This window comes from Notamacropus eugenii, chromosome 4, assembly GCF_028372415.1.
Source record: "Notamacropus eugenii isolate mMacEug1 chromosome 4, mMacEug1.pri_v2, whole genome shotgun sequence".
NCBI classification, from domain to species: Eukaryota; Metazoa; Chordata; class Mammalia; order Diprotodontia; family Macropodidae; genus Notamacropus; species Notamacropus eugenii.
Genome location: NC_092875.1, coordinates 381,157,929 through 381,178,907, shown reverse-complemented (window position 1 = coordinate 381,178,907; position 20,979 = coordinate 381,157,929). Strand labels below are relative to the sequence as shown.

General features: G+C 35.2%; 1 pseudogene; it reads left to right on the top strand.

The window, feature by feature from the left end:
* Nucleotides 1–11,697: 11,697 nt before the first annotated feature.
* On the top strand, nt 11,698–20,676 carry LOC140502609 (triosephosphate isomerase pseudogene; annotated as a pseudogene).
* The last annotated feature ends 303 nt before the right edge of the window (nt 20,677–20,979 follow it).

Sequence of the window (20,979 nt, the reverse complement as noted above, 5' to 3'; positions counted from 1 at the left end):
ATAACACAGGATCTGGCAGCTTCAATATTAAGGGTTTGAAGGGCTTGTAAAAGAATATTCCAGAAGTCAAAGGAACTGGGATTAAAACCAAGAATCACCTACCCAACAAATCTGAGTATAATACTTCAGGGGAATAAATGGTCATTCAATGATATAGAGGACTTTGAAGCATTCATATTCATGAAAAGACCAGAAATGTATAGAAAATTTGACTTTCCAACACAAGAATCAAGAAAAGTATGAAAAGGTAAACAGAAAAGAGAAATCATAAAGGACTTTCTGAAGCTTAACTGTTTACATTCCTACATGGAAAGACAATATTTATAACTTGAATCTTTTTTCGGTATTTGGGTAGGTGGAGGAATTGTACATACACACACACACATGTGCACATATAGATAAAAAGTACAGGTTTTGTTGAATCAGAAGAGATGATATCCACATACAAAAAAAAATAAATAAAAATGAAGGGATGAGGAGAAAGGGAGAAATGGAATAGGGCAAGCTGTAACTCATAAAAGAGATAAGAAAAATCTTGTTCAATGGAGGAGAAAAGAGAGAGTGGGAGAGGGGAAAACTGAAACTACTCTCTCCTCGTATGGCTGAAGGAGAGAGTAACATGATCACTAACTTTGATATGAAAATCTATCTTACAATACAGGAAAATAGGGATGGAGGCAATGAGTGGGGTGAAGGGAATGATAGAAGGGAGGGCAAATGAGAGAAGAGAGTCACTAGAAATAAACACTTTTGAGAAGGGACAAGGACAAATGAGGGAATAAAAAAATAAAGGGGGATAGAGTAGGATAGAGGGCAATATAGTTAGTATTACACAACATGATTATTATGAAAGTCTTTTGCAAAACAACACATATTTAATCGGTATTGAATTGCTTGCATTCTGAGTGGCGATGGGTAGGGAGGAAAGGAGGGAGAGAAGTTGGAATTCAAAATATTAGTAACAAATGCTGTAAATTTTTATTACATACAACTGGGAAATAAGAAATTCAGGGAATGGGATACAGAAATTTATCCTGCCCTAAAAGAACAGAGAAAAGATGGGGATAAGGGTAGGGTGGGGTGTGATAGAAGAGAGAGTACATTGAGAGAAGGAGTAATCAGAATCAAAGTATTAGGAAGCGGGGGAGGGGCGTGATGGGGAGAAAAGTTGGACATGTTACAAAGTGATGTAAAAGCAATTAGTATTAAAACAATTCACTGAATTAATTACTGGGAATAAATCAATGGCATCTTTAGTTTGGGTAAAAGAATTGTAGTCTAAATTTCCTAGAGGTTGGTAACTTCAGGTAAAATTTGGTATTGATGGAAAAGTTAAGGTTTTAATGGCAAATTTGATTTTATTATTGCTATTTAATCAGGAACTAGAACATATATAGAAAGGCATGTAAGCCACTTAAGACTTGCTTCAAAAGATGTTCCTTAGCCAAAGTGAAATTACAGTCATATTTGAAACCTGCTTATCAGAACTTGCTATTTTAAGATGCTATAAGACTTCTGAATCTAACTCCAGGAATGGATAGTCTGAACCTCCAATCTATAATGCCAGTGAGTCTGTGAGATGCTGGTATGAACTGAAAAAGGTGATCTCATGGGAGGGGTGGGAGATTGGCTGTTCAGCCTGTACTAAATTAGGATTCTCCTCATTCAGTTTCCCCACTGACACCTGGCAGACTTTATGCCTGACTGAATGCAAGTTGACAATCTACTCCTACCTCGAATTGACATGAATATAGGGAAATATTGGTTACCTGCAATATCCCTATTCTATGTGGCAAATTCCTACAGTCAAAAGGTTTGTTAGCTTACTACAAGATCTATTAAATTATAGATAGTTGGTAGGGAAACAGGGGAGGTTAAGTCTAAAATTAAGCTATTAGGCTTAAGACTTTAGATCAGCAACAATAAGTTAGGGTCCTTTAATTCTTATTAATACTGTGGAAACAATTAGGTCAAGGGCTTGTGAAAGCATACATAAATATTATTTGTGTCTCAACTGGTTAATGTTAAAAAAATAAAAAATTTTTGTGGTCTATATTGTAAATGCTTTAAAAAGAAGTCTCACCTGACCAAAAGTTGGAATTGGTTTATGTGATATGAACTGTGTTAAAAATGAAAAATGAAAAAAAATAATTTGAACGAATAAATAAAATAAAAATCACATTTTTTGCTAGTCTCAAAACACCATCCCAGGCAGTTTCTCCCCAGTTCAAGGACATATCCTGCCTCAGCAACAACTGTTATCACCCTTCCTGTTACAGCACTCAGCAGCATCTATAGAACTAATTAGTCTGAACCAGCTGTGTACTGACTGAACTGGTTGTACACTGTGTCAATCATATGTGTCCCAGACTTAGACATATATATATGGACATACATACATACATACATACATATATATATATATGTATATATATATATATACAGACATATATATACAGACATATATATATAGACATATATATACATAGACATATATATACATATATTCCCTTGCATTTATCTTGCTAACAAGACATTGATGAAAGCAACCTAGTATTTCTGAGCTATCCCTGATTGTTAGTTGACTTAGTGATTATTCAGGCCTAAAACCACACCTCCAGATAGCTGCTCACCCTCCCTTTGGATATTTCCTTTAAGAATTAACCACTCGGGGGTAGGAGCCAAGACGGTGGAGTAAAAAGAATCACATACGCTTAGCTCTTACCCCACAGCCCATAAAATACCTGTAAAAAAGAACTCTCAACAAATTCTAGAGCAGCAGAAGCCACAAAACAACAGAGTGGAGGAGATTTCTGTCCAAGAGAGACCTACAAGACCAACAGGAAAGGTCCGTCACGAAACGAATGCAGAGCAGAGCCCAGCCTGGCCTTTGCTACACAGCACAGAAAGAAGCAGATCCAAGCAGTTTTCAGGGACAGAATCTCCAGCAGCAGCATAGATCCCTCAACCCACATGCACCAAAGGTCAGTGAGAGGGTCTTTTCGGCTGGCCGAGAGGGGCGTGGGATGTGCCCATAATTCAGGCCTCCTCAGGTGGTAGCAGTAGAGGAGCAGAGGACAGGACTCCCAAAGCAGGCAGTAGCTCACATCCATTGTTGAAGGTCTCATCAGAAAGTGCCTGAGTTAACTGAACCCTCTGTGGTGGCCCTGCCTTACCTGAGCAACTGAACTTAATCTCACACTGAATAGCAGCCCCGCCCCCACCAAAAATCTCTGAGACTTCGGAGCAGCTCATTTGAATATCAGCCATCAAGTGCTGGCTTAGTGGAACTGGAGGCCAGATAGTTGTGGAGAGGAAACTCAGAAGTCAAGCACCTGGCTGGGAAAATACCCAAAAAAGGGAGGAAAAAAGACCATACAAGGTTACATTCTTGGGGAACAGGTGTCTCCCCCTATTCTTTCAAATGAAGAAGAACAAGGCATACTGTCAGAGGAAGTCAAGGCTCCTACCTCCAAAGGTAACTTGAAATGGGCTAAAGAAAAAGAAGACCTTAAAAAACAAATTAGCAGCTTACTAAAGGAGAACCAAAAAAATACTGAGGAAAATAACAGCTTTAAAAAGAGGCTAATTCAATTGGAAAAAGAGTTCCAAAAAGCCAATGAGGAGAAGGAGGTTTTAAAAAGCAGAATTAGACAAATAGAGGAGAAGGTTCAAAAGCTCACTGAACAAAATAATTCTTTGAAAGAGAGAATTGAGTTCAGGGAAATGAATGACTTTGAGTTAAACCAAGCAGTTAGTAAACAAAACCAAAAATTAGAAAATAATGTGAAACATCTCATTGAAAAAACAACTGACCTGGAAAAGAGATTCAGGAAAAATAATTTAAAAATTATAGGACTACCTGAAAGCCACGATAAAAAAACAAAAACAAAAAAACAAAAAAAAACAAAAACAAAAACCTAGACATTATCTTCCATGAAATTATCAAGGAAAACTGCCCTGATGTTCTAGATTCAGAGGCCAAAATAAATATTGAAAGAATTCCCCCATCAAATCCTGAAAAAGACCAGAACAGAGAAACTCCTAGGAATATTGTGGCCAAATTTCAGAGTTTCCAGATCAAGAAGAAAATACTGCAAGCAGCTAGGAAGAAACAATTTGAGTATTGTGGAAATACAATCAGGATAACACATAATCTGGCAGCTTCAATATTAAGGGATTGAAGGGGTTAGAATGAGATATTTCAGAAGTCAAAGAAACTGGGATTGAAACCAAGAATCACCTACCCAGTATATCTGAGTATAATACTTCAAGGGAAAAAATGGCAATTCAATGATATATACAACTTTAAATCATTCTTGTTGAGGAAAATACCAGATCTGTATAGAAAAATTTGACTTCTCAAGACAAGAACAAAAAGAAGTATGTAATGGTAAACAGGAAAGAAAAATCATAAAAGACTCTCTAAAGCTGAACTGTTTACATCACTACATGGAAAGAAAATATTTTTAACTCTTGAATCTTTTCTCAGTATTTGGGTAGATGAAGAGATTGTACATAGACACACACACACTCATACACACATATACTTAGATAGATATTGAATACAGGGTGTATTATATCAGAAGAGATGATATCCACAGAAAATAAAATAAAATAAATTAAGGTGTGAAAGAGGAAAATTCTGGGAAGAGAAAGGGAGAAATGGAATGGGGCAGACTATAAATCATAAAAGAGATAAGAAAAATCTTACTCAATGGAGGAGATAAGGAAAAAGGGGAGAGGGGGGAAAATAAAGCCACTGTCTCCACATGTGGCTGAAGGAGAGAATAACATGCTCACTAAATTTGACATGAAAATTTATATCACACCACAGGAAAGAAGGAGAAGAAGTGACAAGTGGGGTGAGGGGATTGTTAGAAAGGAAGGCAAATGGGAGAAGGGAGTCATTAGAAACAAACACTGTTGAGAAGGGACAAGGTGAATTGTAGGGGAAAAAATAAGGGGGAATAGAATAGGACAAAGGGCAGTATCACTAGTTCTACACAACATGATTTTTATGGAAGTCTTTTGCAAAAGAACACATATTTAGTATGTATTGAATTGTTCCCCACAATCTTGGTTCCACTCCCAGTAATTGGAATATATTGAAATTTCTCATGAATTTTTGTTTGAGGAAGTCACAAATATGTCATGACATCTATTTACCAAAGGTTTTGTTCAAAGAAACAAACAGAATCAGTTTCCTTCTTTACCGAAATTTTGCTCAATAAACAAACAGAATGGGGTTCACCTTAAGCGAGGGGTTTATCAAAGAACCAGCAGAATGAAGATGTACCTGTGTTTGAATGAACTCATTTATTCTCATTGAGTCTGAGAATCATATATGCATGGAAGTCAGAAATAATTCTCAACTCAGAGGAAAACAAGCGGGAGGAGACACTTTATAAACTAAGAGCAATCCGAATTTAGGATGCCTGTGTCAACCAAGATTATAGTATCCATATCCGTTAACCATAGTATAAGAAAGTAATTTCCTAACATGATAGATCGTATATACAGTATGATGAGTGTCAAAGTAATGATGGATTCAGGTTTTCCGTTTCTCTTCTATCATTAACATGATACAGAATGGCATGGTTCAATATGTGTCCAAAAAATACCAAGATAAGTCCCATTATTCAAGATAGTGTCCAGTTTAAGGCATCTTATCCTTGACAGTCATAAACACACAGATTCTCCTGACCAAGTTCATCTGACCTTGGAGTTGCTGACAGACTGATGGGCATTTTGAGTTCACTCAGAGGGCAAAGCAAAGCATGTCTGTTAGGCCATGTTAGTTAATATTTCTTCTAATTGGTTAGTTAGTATTTTGTCTCTTATTTTAGCTAAAAATTATCGTAAACCCTTATCAGCCACTAAGCTACATATAGAAATTAAATTTGCTGGAAAAATTTACAGGTCTGAGAAAGCTTACCTAGATGGTGAAATGCTATCTAAAAGTTACTTCAAAGAGGTACTTAATGTCCCAACTGTGGAGCACATTATTCAGGAGATAAAGGATATCTTACTTCCTCAAGTGAATGTAAATGAATGAGCTCACTTTAAATTTAAGTGGTAGAACCAATGTTGTTCCTTACAAATGAGTGATTGTTGTGTTTTACATTCCTCAGCTGGGACGCCACTGTAACTGTTTAGTGAATTTTTTACAGGTATACATGAAATACTCTGTTTTATCATCTTGAAACCAATCTCATAAACATAAAAAACAGTAAAAAAATAAAACTAATCTTGTTTGTCTTTATTCTGCCTTTTTTTCATGCCTCATCTTAACTTGTAAATGTAACCTGGAGAACTTAGAAATGAGGAGTTTGTGGTTTATCCAGCAGTATGAGTAATATATTAGCAAATTTATTGAGCAAAAACAATTTATTTCATGCTAAATATGTAAATTTTTATGCCAATAGAAGTCTGAATTCAGATAAAACTTACAGTTTTCTAGTTTCTTGACATTTGACTTATTTATTTTTAAATATCTAGCATTTCATCAGTTTTGGCTGTCCTGTTCATCTCTTTAGGATCAGGTAATGGATGTTGAAATGAAAAGGAATTCATAAGCCAGAAATCCTAATTCTTTCACTTTATAGAAGTGAAAATTAAGCTCCAGAGAAGTGAGCACTCAGGAAGGAAATGGCATAGACAGGATTTGAACTCAGGGTCTCTGACTGCAAAGTTACTGCTCTTTCATAGCAGTTCATTTTCACCTACTGGTATCATATTATCTATTCTTGACTATTCACTTGATTTACCATGTGGCACCTTCTTTTGCTGCTGCTAAAAGTCTTCATAAGATAAGAACTGACATGTTGAGGTTGACTAGACCAAGGCGGCCCTTACTAAACTCTTCATTTCCTTCCATGTTTGGAACAATTGGACGTAATTGCTATGTTTTCTTTTTACTTTTTCTAACCATGTTAGATCAACTGATTATTTTCTTGTTTCTACCGTATAGAATTCCCTCATTAGGATGAATGGAAAAAGAATAATACGTGACCTAAAAATGGATTTTAACAACTACACTTACTCATTTCTTCCAAAAATATGTAATTTGATGGGAAGCATACTTCCAATGACACAAGTCAAACATTTTCAAATAAAGAAGTGGAATTCACATATTAGCAGACAAAAAAAGATAGGGGTAGACACACATATACACACAGTCATGAAAATTTTATATTCTGCATTTTTTTTTCAAATGATTACTATCTGTGTATGTATATACTGATATACAAATGTGCTCTCCTACAGTATTTCATTGGCAAATGGAAATAGGAATTTGTCAGTGAAATGTATGATTTCCATACTATGGATAGATACATACATAGATATATAGATACATAGATACATAGATGTGTGAACCTTTATTGTGATCCTCTGAGCCACTCTTAGCTAGGGTGGCCCTCAGACACTTAAAAAAGTCATCCAAGTTCAGGCCTATTTCCTTGCAGAGAAGTATCCTGGACTTGAAACATCATTTCATCAGGTCTTTAGGCACTTTCTGGCATTCTTCTTTCCTCACTGATTGTTTTGCCCCAGAGGATGCAAGGGTATTGGCTCCTCCAACCCTCACCTCCTTTTCAGCTTTCCACTTTACACTTAGCTGCCTCACTACCTGGACCCTCCATATAGAGAGAAGATAGAACCTGTTTGTCCTCTACTACCAGGACACCTTTCATCCTGTTCTACCTCTACTACATGAGCTACATAGGGAAAGGGATAACCTGTCAAAACTCTTTCCTCAATGACTGGTATACAAAGTTTTCATTACACAAACCACATTCCTTGTTCCCCATTGCCTACTCTCCTATTCGAATTCCTTTCAAAATGGCATCTCTCCTCAATATTCACTCAAGTTCTACTCACTCCTTCAATTTATTTTTATCTTGGTGTCGACAATATGGCATAATTCCATGTTCAGGAAATCTGAAATACCTGTATCTGATTATAATATTTTGTGCTTCCACCTATCCTTCTGCATTACAACCTCTAACAGTGTTCTTCATATTCATCATGAACTCTGATCCATTTATCCCTTAGCTCATTCCCACGTCAACACCTCTGCACTTGCAGTACACTATCATCTTTTCTTCAGCCCTTTCATCCCTCCTCCATTCTATTACTGACATTTCCCTGTCAAGCTTCAGCCTTGCTCTTATTCACTTATTACTAAATGGAGGATGGAGAAAAATTGTAAAACTATGTTGACTGGATATCTGCAAATTTATGTTACATAATCTCTATTGGGTCATCTCTATGACAAGTAGCACATTTTACACTTCATTTAGTGATTCGTTAACACACCATAGTAGACTTCTCAGATCTTTTAGTCTTTCCTCAAATTTCCATTGCCTTTCAGAATGCTTCTCAAAAGTATATAAGAACAATAAAAATAAATTAGTTTAGCATTTATAGGTGCCTAAGAACTCATTTTTGTAGTACATACCTTTTTATCACCAAAGGTTGTTTTAGAATAGACATATGGTTTGATTAAGGACTTAGTATGGATTTTTAGTGAAACGTATTTTATCTCTAATCCTATTCTATTTAATCCTACTCTGTCCTCTAAAGCATATTTTGCAGATTACCTCTAAGGTTTACTCCAATTTTGAAATTATTTGCATCATTCCTGTCTCTATTCCTCACTCTTTAGACATTTCTACCTCTTCCTTTGTAGTCTGGTCCCCAGAAGGTTAGCCTTCACCCTCAGCGTTCACCTTCACCTTCACACTGCCTACTTAGCCCACTGATTTTCAGGTGCCTCTTATGTATTGTCTTCTCTCATTAGAATGCAAAATTCTTGATGAGGAAAATCTCTTTTCCCCTTATATTGTATTCCTAGTGGTTAGCACCATGCCTAATATATAGTAAATGCTTAATAAATGTGTTTATTAGCTATCCAGTAATATATCAGGCTGCTTGCTTGTCATAGATAATGTATCTCTGGTCAGATGATATACATCTTAGATAGTACATTATTATATTTTCGAATTATATCGTGGCTTAATATTTGCTAGACTTTGAAACATACAAAATCTGTATATTTGAGCAGATGGTGAATACTTTGTGTAATTGTTTCCTTTTTCTATTAACAATTAAGAAAGCAAAAAAAAACCATCCTTTATAACATAAAGATTTCTTGATTGCTAAATTTTAACAAATGAAAAGTCTGTTTTTAATGTTATATGGTTATGACCTCCGTATATCTCAAAATAAAGATTTTTTTTTTTAAAAGTCTTTACTGTCTCTCTGGTTCCTGATAGGCTTCTTTCACTAGATAACATGTGGCATTATCCACTGAAATTTAGAATTTCTGGCAATGTAGAAATATTTATTGTCAGAAGTCAATTATAAAACAATCCCCAATGTCTTTAACTAGCTTTACAGAAAATGGAGTAAATATAATCCTTAAGAATGTTGAAATTTCACATATGGAAACAACTTTAGACTTCATGTAATGTGTGGCTGTATAGCAATTAGATCTGTTGCCAGGTAATCTAGTGGACAGAGAACTAGATTTGGAATTAGGATCTCTATTTTTGCCTCAGGCCTTTACTAGTTGTATGACCCTGAGCAGTGAACCTCTAAAAAAAAAAATCCAGCTTCCTCATTTGCATAATAGGGATAACAATAACAACCATTTCATAATTTGTTAATTTATGTTAAGAACTATATAAACTTTAAAGCATTGTATCAATGTTAATTATCACTTATCCATAATTTCACTGAAGACCTACACTGTGGAAAAATCTAATATCATGTTGAATATCTCCCATTTTACATGTGTAAAATACTTATTGTTATTAATTCATTCGTTTTCTTGAGTCTTCTTTTAAGTGAATGCAATTTCTAGTCATCTGTCTTTGTTACAAGAATACTTATTCCTCTTCCAGTTGATAGTCCTTCAAACACTTAAAGATAACTTTCCCTCCACTTAAATCTTTTCTTTTGGATAAAAAATTCCCATTTCTTTCAACCAGTATCTTTATGGTGTGTTCTCTAGTCCTTTTATCATCACTGTCATCTCTAATAGACATGTTCTAGGTATCCAATCCTTTTAATTTCCATTAGTACATATGGCAACTCATCCACAAAGTTACTCTAACTCAATCAAAAATTACCCTAGCTTCAAGATCTAGGTCAGAATCCCTTCAGTGTGATTCAATTCAAAAAGACATATATTAGGTGCCTATTTTAGGCCAGGAAGTGCATTTAGCATCAAAGTATACAAAAAAGAGTTCAGTCCCTGCCTTCAAGGAACTTACAATCATAGCTTACAAGCCCCTCTATGTCATTATGTAAGCCAATGGCTGAGAGTATGAAGTCAAAAGATTTGTAATTAATCAAATAACATAGTAAATTAAATGGAAAGACTACATCCATGTTCTATGCAGAAAATAAAGTACACTCCTGTCATGTTGCCATAACACCTCTGAGAAAAGACTCACAGAGAGAAAAATTTCAAGACCAGGAAGTATGCTTGAATAGCTCTCTCATAGAGAATACATATAGCTGGAAAAAAGACATAAAATGATGCATATTCCAGTAATTCATATGGTAAAAAACACAGCAAAAGTGAGCACATAGACAGTATATACATAACTCAGGTAACATACCTCAATCTTACAAAGTCCATGTTCTCAGGTGATATAATTATGCTGAACTCTGTTTTTCTTTGCTGAATGTCCTGCCACTGTTAGGCACTACATGATTCTGTCTGTATCATGATTGCTGCACGAGTCTCTGCAACTACCTACTGGTCTTCAGCATCTTCAGGCATGTTAGATACTATCTCTGCTACCATGTGCTAGAATGAAGCATTTAATAATGATAAGAAATGACCATTAAGTGGAAAATCCAAATCTAAAAGACATACTACCCAATTGACCAGTTTACAGGAGGTAGCACAATACTCTAGGTCAAGAATAAATTCAGATTGATTATTTTCTTTGACCTATTTTACCTTTTTTAAATATCTTGTCTCCTTTGTCTCCCTGAGTCTCTCATTTGAATTAATGTCTAAACTGCTTTCTATTATTTTCATGAACCCCCTTTTCCTGGCAAAAGTTCTCTAGAACTCGACTTAACTAAACTATAAAGGACCAGAGTAAAATTATGGTAGAAAAGGAATGTTTCTAATCCTGGCCCCTAGGTTCTCTTGTTCTATTAACATCTTAGGAACTTCGTTGGGTATAGGGGACTTACCAGTTTGAATTTTATTCTCGCACTTCCATTTAGTCTTACACTACAAAAATTTTAGTCTCTCTCTGTATAGATAACAAATGAGACATTTAGACTATCTATCAATTATCACTTAGACTCACTTCATAACTGACATAAATTCCATTACCACTTACAGATCACATTGACATAATGGAATATTTTTTCCATCTTCACTCATTACGTGCAATTCTCTGTTGTCAATTTTGTTAGATCCTACACATTGCATGTGTTTTCCTATAGCCTATTGTGTGATCAGGAAGCAACTCAAATTCTTTGGATACCAATATTCCATGTGACAATTGCATAGTATCATTGAAAGATTTTTGACTTAAAAACAGGGTCCTTTGGGGAAAATATTGAGGTCAGTAGAGCAATGCACAATTTACATATGTATGCAGTACACTCCTCTCAGCAGCAAGCAATCTGCAGTCATCATGATATACATCTGGATACTGGATGCAGGTAAGTCTGTGTGATGACAAGCAAAGCAGGATCTCAAGCTGTTTTTGTTTTAGTATAATCTAGTGCCTCTGATTGAATCTTATCTTTATCAATCAATACTCTTTACTAGGAGTAGAGAAACAGGAGTTTTACCAGAAAAAAATTTTTATATTGTTAATTATTTTCCTGTGATTAGAGATCTTCCTCAGCCATTACTGGGTCTGGGAAGATTTTTAGTAAGGCCCACACGTTTTGTTAATGAGGCACTAGTTCTCAAGGACGATGACTCCCCCTGGCTCTATAAAATGTATAAATTCTCTGAGGGTGAGGTTTTATTTGGAGGCTTACTGACTGCAAGAGTTTATTTGGCCAAACTAGACTTGAGAAACCGCTAAAGAGCTCCCCCAACTTTGAAAAACCTTATGTTGATGCTTCCCTTAATGGTAACTATAGCCAGACAGTTGGATATGTCTGTTGATCTGCCAAACGTCTGGAAGCATGTCTATTAGCCTTTGATTTCTCTGTATTTTCTCTGAAGACTAGGGTGCTGACTTTTCCCCTTGAAAAAAGTGAATGATACATGTGCTTGATTAAAGTGATTGTTGACTCCCCCTAAATTGCCTTTCCTTTTTATAAATGTAGCTCTAAGAACTTGTGAAAGCAGGTCATTCATGTATGTCGGGGTGCCTTCTGTTAAAATCTGAAGGAGAAAATGAAGCTAGTCACTTTGTATAGTCCTCCTTCACTTAAATCCAATTCGCTTGCATATGATGGCATCACCTCCAGCATGTCATGATCCTCTTTGAGAATGAAGGACAAATTATAAGCCTGTGAGTAATAGAAAGTGCCCCACTTGAGACATAATTGGAACTTGCCAGTTGGGCAATCTAAGCCTTTCCTTCCTTCCTTCCTTCCTTCCTTCCTTCCTTCCTTCCTTCCTTCCTTCCTTCCTTCCTTCCTTCCTTCCTTCCTTCCTCCCTCCCTCTCTCTTCTTTCCTCCCTCTCCCTCCCTTCCTCTCTCTTTCTCTCTCTCTCCTTCTATCCGTTTGAAAACATCACAAGATATCTTCTGGTTTACAGGCTGCATTTCCTTCTTAAGGACTATGCCTTGAACCCAAATAATTCTGGCTCTCACTCATTGGCAAAAACAGGTCTCAGGCCAAATCCTTAGTCATTGTTTGGGCCCTGATTGACTCAGAGTGAATGTAAAAAGAATTGTTTCTGTTTTGGCCAGAAGCCCTAAGGGTCTACCCTTAACAGTTTGATTTTTTGGGGGGATTAGTTTAAAGCTGCCATTCCTTGCCTCATTTTTAACCTAGTCTTAATCACTGAATAGGCAGTGTCTTAGTCAAACTGATACCTACTAATGATCTTAGCTTAAAAGGCCAAAGACCTCTACTCCATCTGGATCCACCTCTAGTCATTCTTGTGTGTATCTGACCACTGGACCAAGAGGAATCCTGAGGAGAAAGTGAGACTGGTGATTCCCTTATTTAAATTCAATTCACTTGCATGTCCTATCATCACCTTCATGATGTCATTTCGTCTTCAACAATGAAGGACAAGCAACAACAACAATACCAGCTATATTGAACCCAGTTTATTGTGTATATGTATGTATGTAGGTAGGTACGTATGTATATATGCATATATACTAAAGTAGGAGCTCTGTGAATTATCCATCCAACTACATATGATGTAGAAAATTGACATTATTCATCCATTTCTTTTTTCATTTTTCCTTCTGTATGGATAATTGGACTTGTCAAGGTTCTTGAGTTGTGATCTCCTCAGAGCATAATTAAGCAGAATTACCAACAGCTCTTTTAATGTAGCCTGATGCTGTCTTTTTTTGTTTTGTTTTGGCTGATTTCATACTGTTTCCTCCTATTGAACTAGCAGCCATTTAAAATTACCAGATTTTTTTCTTTAAATAAAGTGATATAGCCACGTCTCCAACTTTCTATACTTCCTCAGTGATTATGTCAACCCATGTAGGATAACACATTTATCCCTTAAATGTCAACAACCTAAACAAAGTCTTTTAGTGATTTCTCCTTTAGTGTCTAGGTGACTTAACAATTTCAAAGGTTTAGTTAGTATTTACAAGTTCTGGGAGGAACTACCACATTGAGAAGAGTTTGTGAAAGGATTGAGTTATGGAATGGTAATGCTTTCTAAGGACAAGCCTAGCTAAGAACAGATTGACTTATCACAAAATTAGTCAGATAGTGATGGAATTTTATGCCAAGGCAACTCATAAAGCAAATAAAAACATAGAATGAATTAAGTTAATACATTCACCTTTAAGTACTGCAGTTCCAGGACAGAATTTTGTAAAACTGGATAGTCAGTACAAAGTTCATATAGTTTTAAGATATAAATAATGTTGGTAAACTAAATTAAAAACTTTTTCCAATGACTGAGAAGTGCACACATGAATCATATGCAGCACCAAATCAATCATATCTTTATATCTATCTGTCTATCTATCTATCTATCTATCTATCTATCTATCTATCTATCTATCTATCTATCTATCTACCTATCCATCCATCCATCCATCCATCTATCCATCGATCCATCTATCTATCTATCTATCTATCTATCTATCTATCTATCTATCTATCTATCTATCTATCTATCTATCTATCTGTCTGTCTGTCTATCTTTCTATCTATCTATCTATCTACCTATCCATCCATCCATCCATCCATCTATCCATCGATCCATCTATCTATCTATCTATCTCTGTGTGTATCACAATAAAAGAATTGGTAATGATAATTATAGTAATAATTAGCATTCACATTATACCTTAAGGTATTAAAAGTACTTTGCATATATCATTCTATATTTAAAAAATCCTCTGAAAAAATACTTGTTGTTACCCTTTTATCTCTATCAGTTCACAACTTCACCAAACAGGATTCCTATTTTTCTCACATAATCTTCAACATTTTTCATTTTCTGTTTCTGTCATATTAGTCAGTCTAACAGGCATGAGGTCATCTCTCAGTTTTGTTTAAATTTATACTTCTCTAAGCAGTAGTGATTCAAAGCATCGTTTTTGCATGACCATAGTTAACTTTGACTTCTTCCTCTGACAACTGCCTGTTCGTATGCTTTCACCATTTATCAATTGAGGAACGACTTATAATTTTTTATAATTTGGCTTAGTTCCCTGTTTTTGATAAATAAGACTTTCAGCAGTGAAATTTGCTGTGAAACTTTATTTTCCCCAACTTTCTGTTTTCTTTCTAATTTTGGAAGTTTGGATTTGTTTGTGAAAAATCACAATAATTTAATGTAATCAAAATTATCCATCTTACATCCTGCGATGCTCTTTATATCTTCTTTGTTCTTAAATGCTTCCTCTATCCATAGTTTGGAAAGGCAAACTATTTTGAGTTCCTCTAATTTGATTATGTTGACACCATTTTTTGTCTAAATCATGCACCTTTTTTATTTTATCTTAGTGTATAGTACAGCATATTAGTCTATGACTAGTTTCTGCCAAACTTCTTTCCAGCTTTTCCAGTAATATTTTTAAAGTAGTGAATTGTTTTCCCAAAAACTTGGGTCTTTGGGTTTATCAAAACTAGATCATTATGGTCATTTACTGCTGCATATTGTTAGCCAGTATCCGATTGTTTTGATGATTACCACTTTATAATACAATTTGGGATTTGGTGTGCCTAGGATTACTTGCTTCATGTTTATTGTCATCGATACAATTGATGTTATTGACCTTTTTTTCTTCCAGATAAACTGTGTAAATATTTATTGTAACAATATAAAATTAGTATTTTATTTCACTGGTATGGCAACAGGTAAGTAAATTAATTTAGGTACAATTGTCATTTGTATTGTATTGGCTTATCCTACCCATAACTATTTTTTTTTGCAATTGTTTAGATCTCACTTTGTGTGTAAAATTTTTCACAATCATATTCATTTAGTTCATGAGGTTGTCTTGGCAGGTAGACTTCCAGGCATTTCATACTGTCTACACTAATTTTTAATGGAATTTCTCTATCTCTTGTTGCTGGGCTTTGCTGGAAGTATGTAGAAATATTAAGGATTTAAGCGGGTTTATTTTATATACTCAAAATTTAACAAATTTTTAAGTATTTCAATAATTTCTAGTTGAAAATCTAGGATTACCAAAGTATACCTCATCAGCAAAGAATGATAGCTTGTTTCCTCATTACTTCCTCTAATTACTTCAGTTTATTTCCTTTTCATATTGCCATAGCAAGTATTTCTAGTAAAACATTGAATAGTAGTGGTGATAACAGGCAAATGCATTTCATCTCTGATCTTACTGGGAAGGATTCTAGCTTATCCCTATTACAAATAATGCTTACTTATGGTTTTAGATAGATGCAATTTATAATTTTAGGAAAGTACGATTTATTCCTATACTTTCTAGGATTTTAAATAGAAATTTAAATAAGACTGAGTATAATTCTGTGTCTATTGAGAAAACCATATGATTTCTATTAGGTTATTTTTCAACATAGTTTATGTAGGATTAGAATTTATTGCTGTTTATATTTAATAGAATTGACTTGTGAATCCATTTGGTCCTGCTGATTCTTTTTTGGAGGGGGAAAACTGGAGATTATTGATGTCTTGGTTAAATTTCTTTTTCTAAGGTTGTTTAAGCTTTTTATTTTCTCGTCTGTTAATCATGGGTGATTTAGGTAGGTGGAGCTAAGATGACTGAATAAAGTCAGGGACTCACCTGAGCTCTCAGCCAAACCCCTCAAAGTACCTTTAAGGAATACCTCCTAAAAATTCTAGAGTAGCAAAACCCACAAAAAGACAGAATGAAACAAATTTCTAGTAAAAGTCACTTAGTGAAAGACTCTTAGTAAAGACAACTTAGAAGTTGATCAAGAAAGATCGGTTGCACCCCAGGGTGAGAGAGGAGAACAGTCCAGCAAAGAAGTGGCCAGTGAAGAATGAGCCCCAGAAAACACAAAGTTCTTGGGGAGAATGAATCAGTGGCATTTCTAAACCTCTTAGCCCACAGATGTTAAAGACTGCTTATCAGGTAAGCAGGAAATCTCAGTTGCACTAGAGTAAGAGTGGAGTACAATCCATTGCAGGTCACACCAGCAAAGACTGGGCCCCAGCAAACAAGTAGCAGGCTTTGGGAAGCACTGAATCAGGAACTGCAGTGACTACTTCTTGCAGTGATTTCAGGTCACAGACAGTAAAGGGGTCAAATAATTAGTCAGAAGGATATAAGAGTGGTGTCTTTGTTAGAACTGAGGAAGAGGACTGTTGTTTTGTCCATATTTGGATCTGAATTTCAGTCTTGGGTGGCAGTCCCAGGAGGAGAAGCACTAGAACATGTGTCCACAACGGAGAGGGGGAGCCTTCTCAATGTTCTAGGGCCGAAAAGAATGCTAGTGATCACTTTTAGATAAGAGCATAATCACAGAAAGTAGGAAACACCTCAACCTAGATTATACTGCCTAGGAAGAACAGAAAATTTCCAACTCCATAGAAGTATTTCCAAAAAAAGCTGCATGAAACATTTGAATCTTGTAATAGTGAGCCTGCCAAACATGAAGCAGATTCATAATATAATAAAGAGTTAAAAATCAAGTAAAATGCTGGTGAAATGAGCAAACAGGAGAAAAAAAAACCTTATGACTATCCAAAATTATTGTGGTGGCCAGGAAGATCAAAACATACACTCAGAAAAACACAACAAACTAAAAGCTCCTACATTCCAAGCCTCCAATAAAAATATGAAATTTACTCAGGCCACAGAAGAGCTCAAAACGGATTTTGAAAGTCAAGTCAGGGAGAAGGAGGGAAAATTGGAAAGAGAAAGGAGGAAGATGCAGGAAAATCATGAAAAGCAGATCAAAAGCTTGATAAAGGAGACACAAATAAATACTAAAGAAAGTAACATCTTAACAAAATGTAGTGTTCCTTAAAATAAATAGCATCTATCTAAAATTAGCGTTATATGTAATGAGGCTAATGGGATGTACTAGAAATGTTAGCTTTAGCAATAAGAGAGGAAAAATAAATTTAAGGAATTAGAGTAGGCAATAAAGAAACAAAGCTATTACTGTTTGCTGGTGATAAGATAGTATACTTTGAGAATCCTAGAGAACAAATTTAAAAATCTACTTTAAATAATTAGTATCTTTAGCAAAGTTACAGAATATTAGATAATCCAGGTAAATCATTAGCAGTTCTATATATTATTAACAATTGCTAGCAGCAAGAGATAGGGAAATTTCATTTAAAATAGCCTTAGAAAAAATAAAATATTTGGGAGTTTGCCTGCCAAGACAAACCCAAGACCAATATGAATACAATTACAAATCACTTTTCACAGAAATAAAGTCAGATACAAGTAATTGGCAAAATATCAGTTGCTCATGTGTAGGCCGAGTTAATCTAATTAAAATGACAATTCTATTTAAATTAGTTTACTTATTCACTACCATAACAAACTACCAAAAATTAAATAGAGCTGAAAAAAAGTAGTAATAAAATTCATGAGGAAGAAAAATATGTCAAGAATATCAAGAAAATTAATGAAAAAAATAATAGAAAGGGAGGAGTTCTAGACTTAACAGATCTAAACCTATATCATAAAATGATAATCTTCAAAACTGTTTTGTATTGATTAAGTAATAGAGTGGTAGATGAGTGAAATAGTTACATGAGCCAAAGTTATACATGACTACATTAATCTACTATTTTAAAAATTCCAAAAACTTCAGCTTCTGTGATAAGAATTCACTATTTAACAATAACTGGTGGAAAAATTAGAAAATGTTATGGCATGAAATAAACGCAAGACAATATCTAATATCATATGCTAAGATAAGATGAAAATGTATACATTTCTAGACATAAAGTGTGATACCATGAGTAACTTAGGAGAGAGTAAGTTGTTATATTATGGCCTTGTTTCACCTTGTAAGTAACTTTACCTGTCAAACCTCTGGAGAAGAGAAAAAAAAATTATGAACAAATAAGTGATAGAGAAATTCGGAAACGCAAAATGGATAATTTTTATTATGTTAAAAAATTTTTGAACAATCAAAGCCAATAAAACAAAGATGTGCAGGTAAATAGAAAGCTGAGAAATAATTTTTACAGCCAGTGTCTCTGAAAAATCCTCATTTCTCAAATATATAGAGAACTGAGTCAAATTGATAAGATTATAAGTCATTCCCCTACTGATAATCAAAGGACATGAACAGGTAGTTTTCAGATGAAATTAAAGCTATCTATACTCATGAAAAAAATGCCCTAAATCAATATAAATTAGAGAAAAACAAATTCAAACAACTATGACATACACCCTCACACCTATCAGACTGGCTAATATTTCAAAAAAAGAAAAATGATAAGTATTGAAGAAGACTGGGAAAAATAGAACACTAATGCATTGTTGGTAGCGTTTTGAACTAATCTAAACGTACTGGAGAGCCATATGGAACTATGCCCAAAGGCTAAAAAACCGTGCATACCTTTTGATCCAGGAAGACTACTAGGTCTGTATCACAAAGAGATCATTAAAAAGAGAAAAAATGACCTCCACGTACAAAAATGTTTATAGCAGTTCTTTCTGTGGTGGCCAACAACTGGAAATTAAGGGGATGCCCATAAACTGGGGAATGGTTGAACAAGTTGTGGTAAATGAATGTAATGGACTATTATTGTTCTATAAAAATCATGAACATGCAGATTAAAAAAAAAAAACCTGGAGAAACTTACATGGATTGTAGTTGTGTGCAGTGAGCAGAACCAGGAGAACATTGTACACGGTAACAACATTGTTCAGTGACCAACTTTGACAGGTTTAGCTCTTCTCAGCAATGACATGATATAAGTTAATTACAAAAGACTCATGATGGAATATACTGTCCACAACCAGAGAAAGAACTATGGAGTCTGAATGCTGATCAAAGCATATTATCTTTCTTTTCTTCTCATGTTTTTTTTTTGTTCTAATTCTTCTTTGCAATATGAACAAACTTGAAATCTGTTTAATATCATTTTACATGAATAGTCTATATCAGATTGCATGTCATCTTGGGGAGTGGGACAGGGAAGGAGGGAGACAAAATTTGGAACTCAAAATCTTACAAAAGTAAAATAATATAAGCACATCATTTAATATATTTAAAAAAATATGCTCAACTGTTGACTTTCTATCTCTTCCATGACTGATGAGCCTTTTAATTGCTGAAGATCCTTAAGAGGGGCAATTAGAAGATGAATGGCTACAAGAAGCATCTGGGGGAGCTCGTCAGTTTAGTCAAAGGAGCCTAGGTGCCCCCTATTGCCAAAGTGGTATATAGAACAGCTTCTATATGCCTTAACTTTGACAAAAATTGGATGCAAAAATTGGTGTACCTATTCAGAACTGCTACAATGTGGCCAAGTGTGCATTTACAGGGACAGTTAGCACTGCTATGATTAAGGATTATGGGGCCAACTGGATAATCCTGAGAAAACCTGAAACGAGTTAAACCTTGAGGAGTCAGATCAGCTCATTGGGCTAAAGTTGGCTCATGCTCTGTCTGACAGCCTAGGAGTGATTGAAGAGAAATTGGATGGGAGGGAAGCTGAAACCACTGACAAGGTTGTTTTTGACCAGACCAAGGCTATTACATGTAATGTGAAGGAGTGGAGTAAAGATGTATGTCCTAGCTTATGAACTACTCTGGGCTATTGGTACTGGCAAGATAGCTACATCCCATTAGGCTCAGGTAGTACTAGCTTAAAACCCAAGTCCCACAACTTGTATCACAATTTAGCAGAATAATTTATGGCGTCTCTGTGACAGAAATTAGCTGTAAGTCTCATGCATCCCAGGCTGATGTGGATGATTTCCAAGAGGGTGGAGCTTTCCTTAAACCTGAATTCTTGGACACCCTCCAAGACAGAAACCAGACCCTTCAAGTGGCCCTCTCATTCCCTTCCATGCAGAGCTGGGTCTAGGCTACAAAACTCTGATTTGCCTCTCTGACTCCCCTGCGATAATGATGTTGATTCCCCTCCCTCCATGTTCCAAGCTAAACCTTCCTCCACCATGTAAATTTTGTGAATGAGTTCTCAAACCCTCAGTACTTCTTCTGATAGACCAATCTTTTCTCCATTTATTGTAAAATTGAAAAAAGAAAAAAAAACATTGTCTTTCCTGAAAATCATGATATAAAAAGACTTTGACATTATGTTGGCAAGAAATTATCAAGGAAAACTGCTGTGATATTCTACAAGCAGAGGGCAAAATAGAAATGAAAG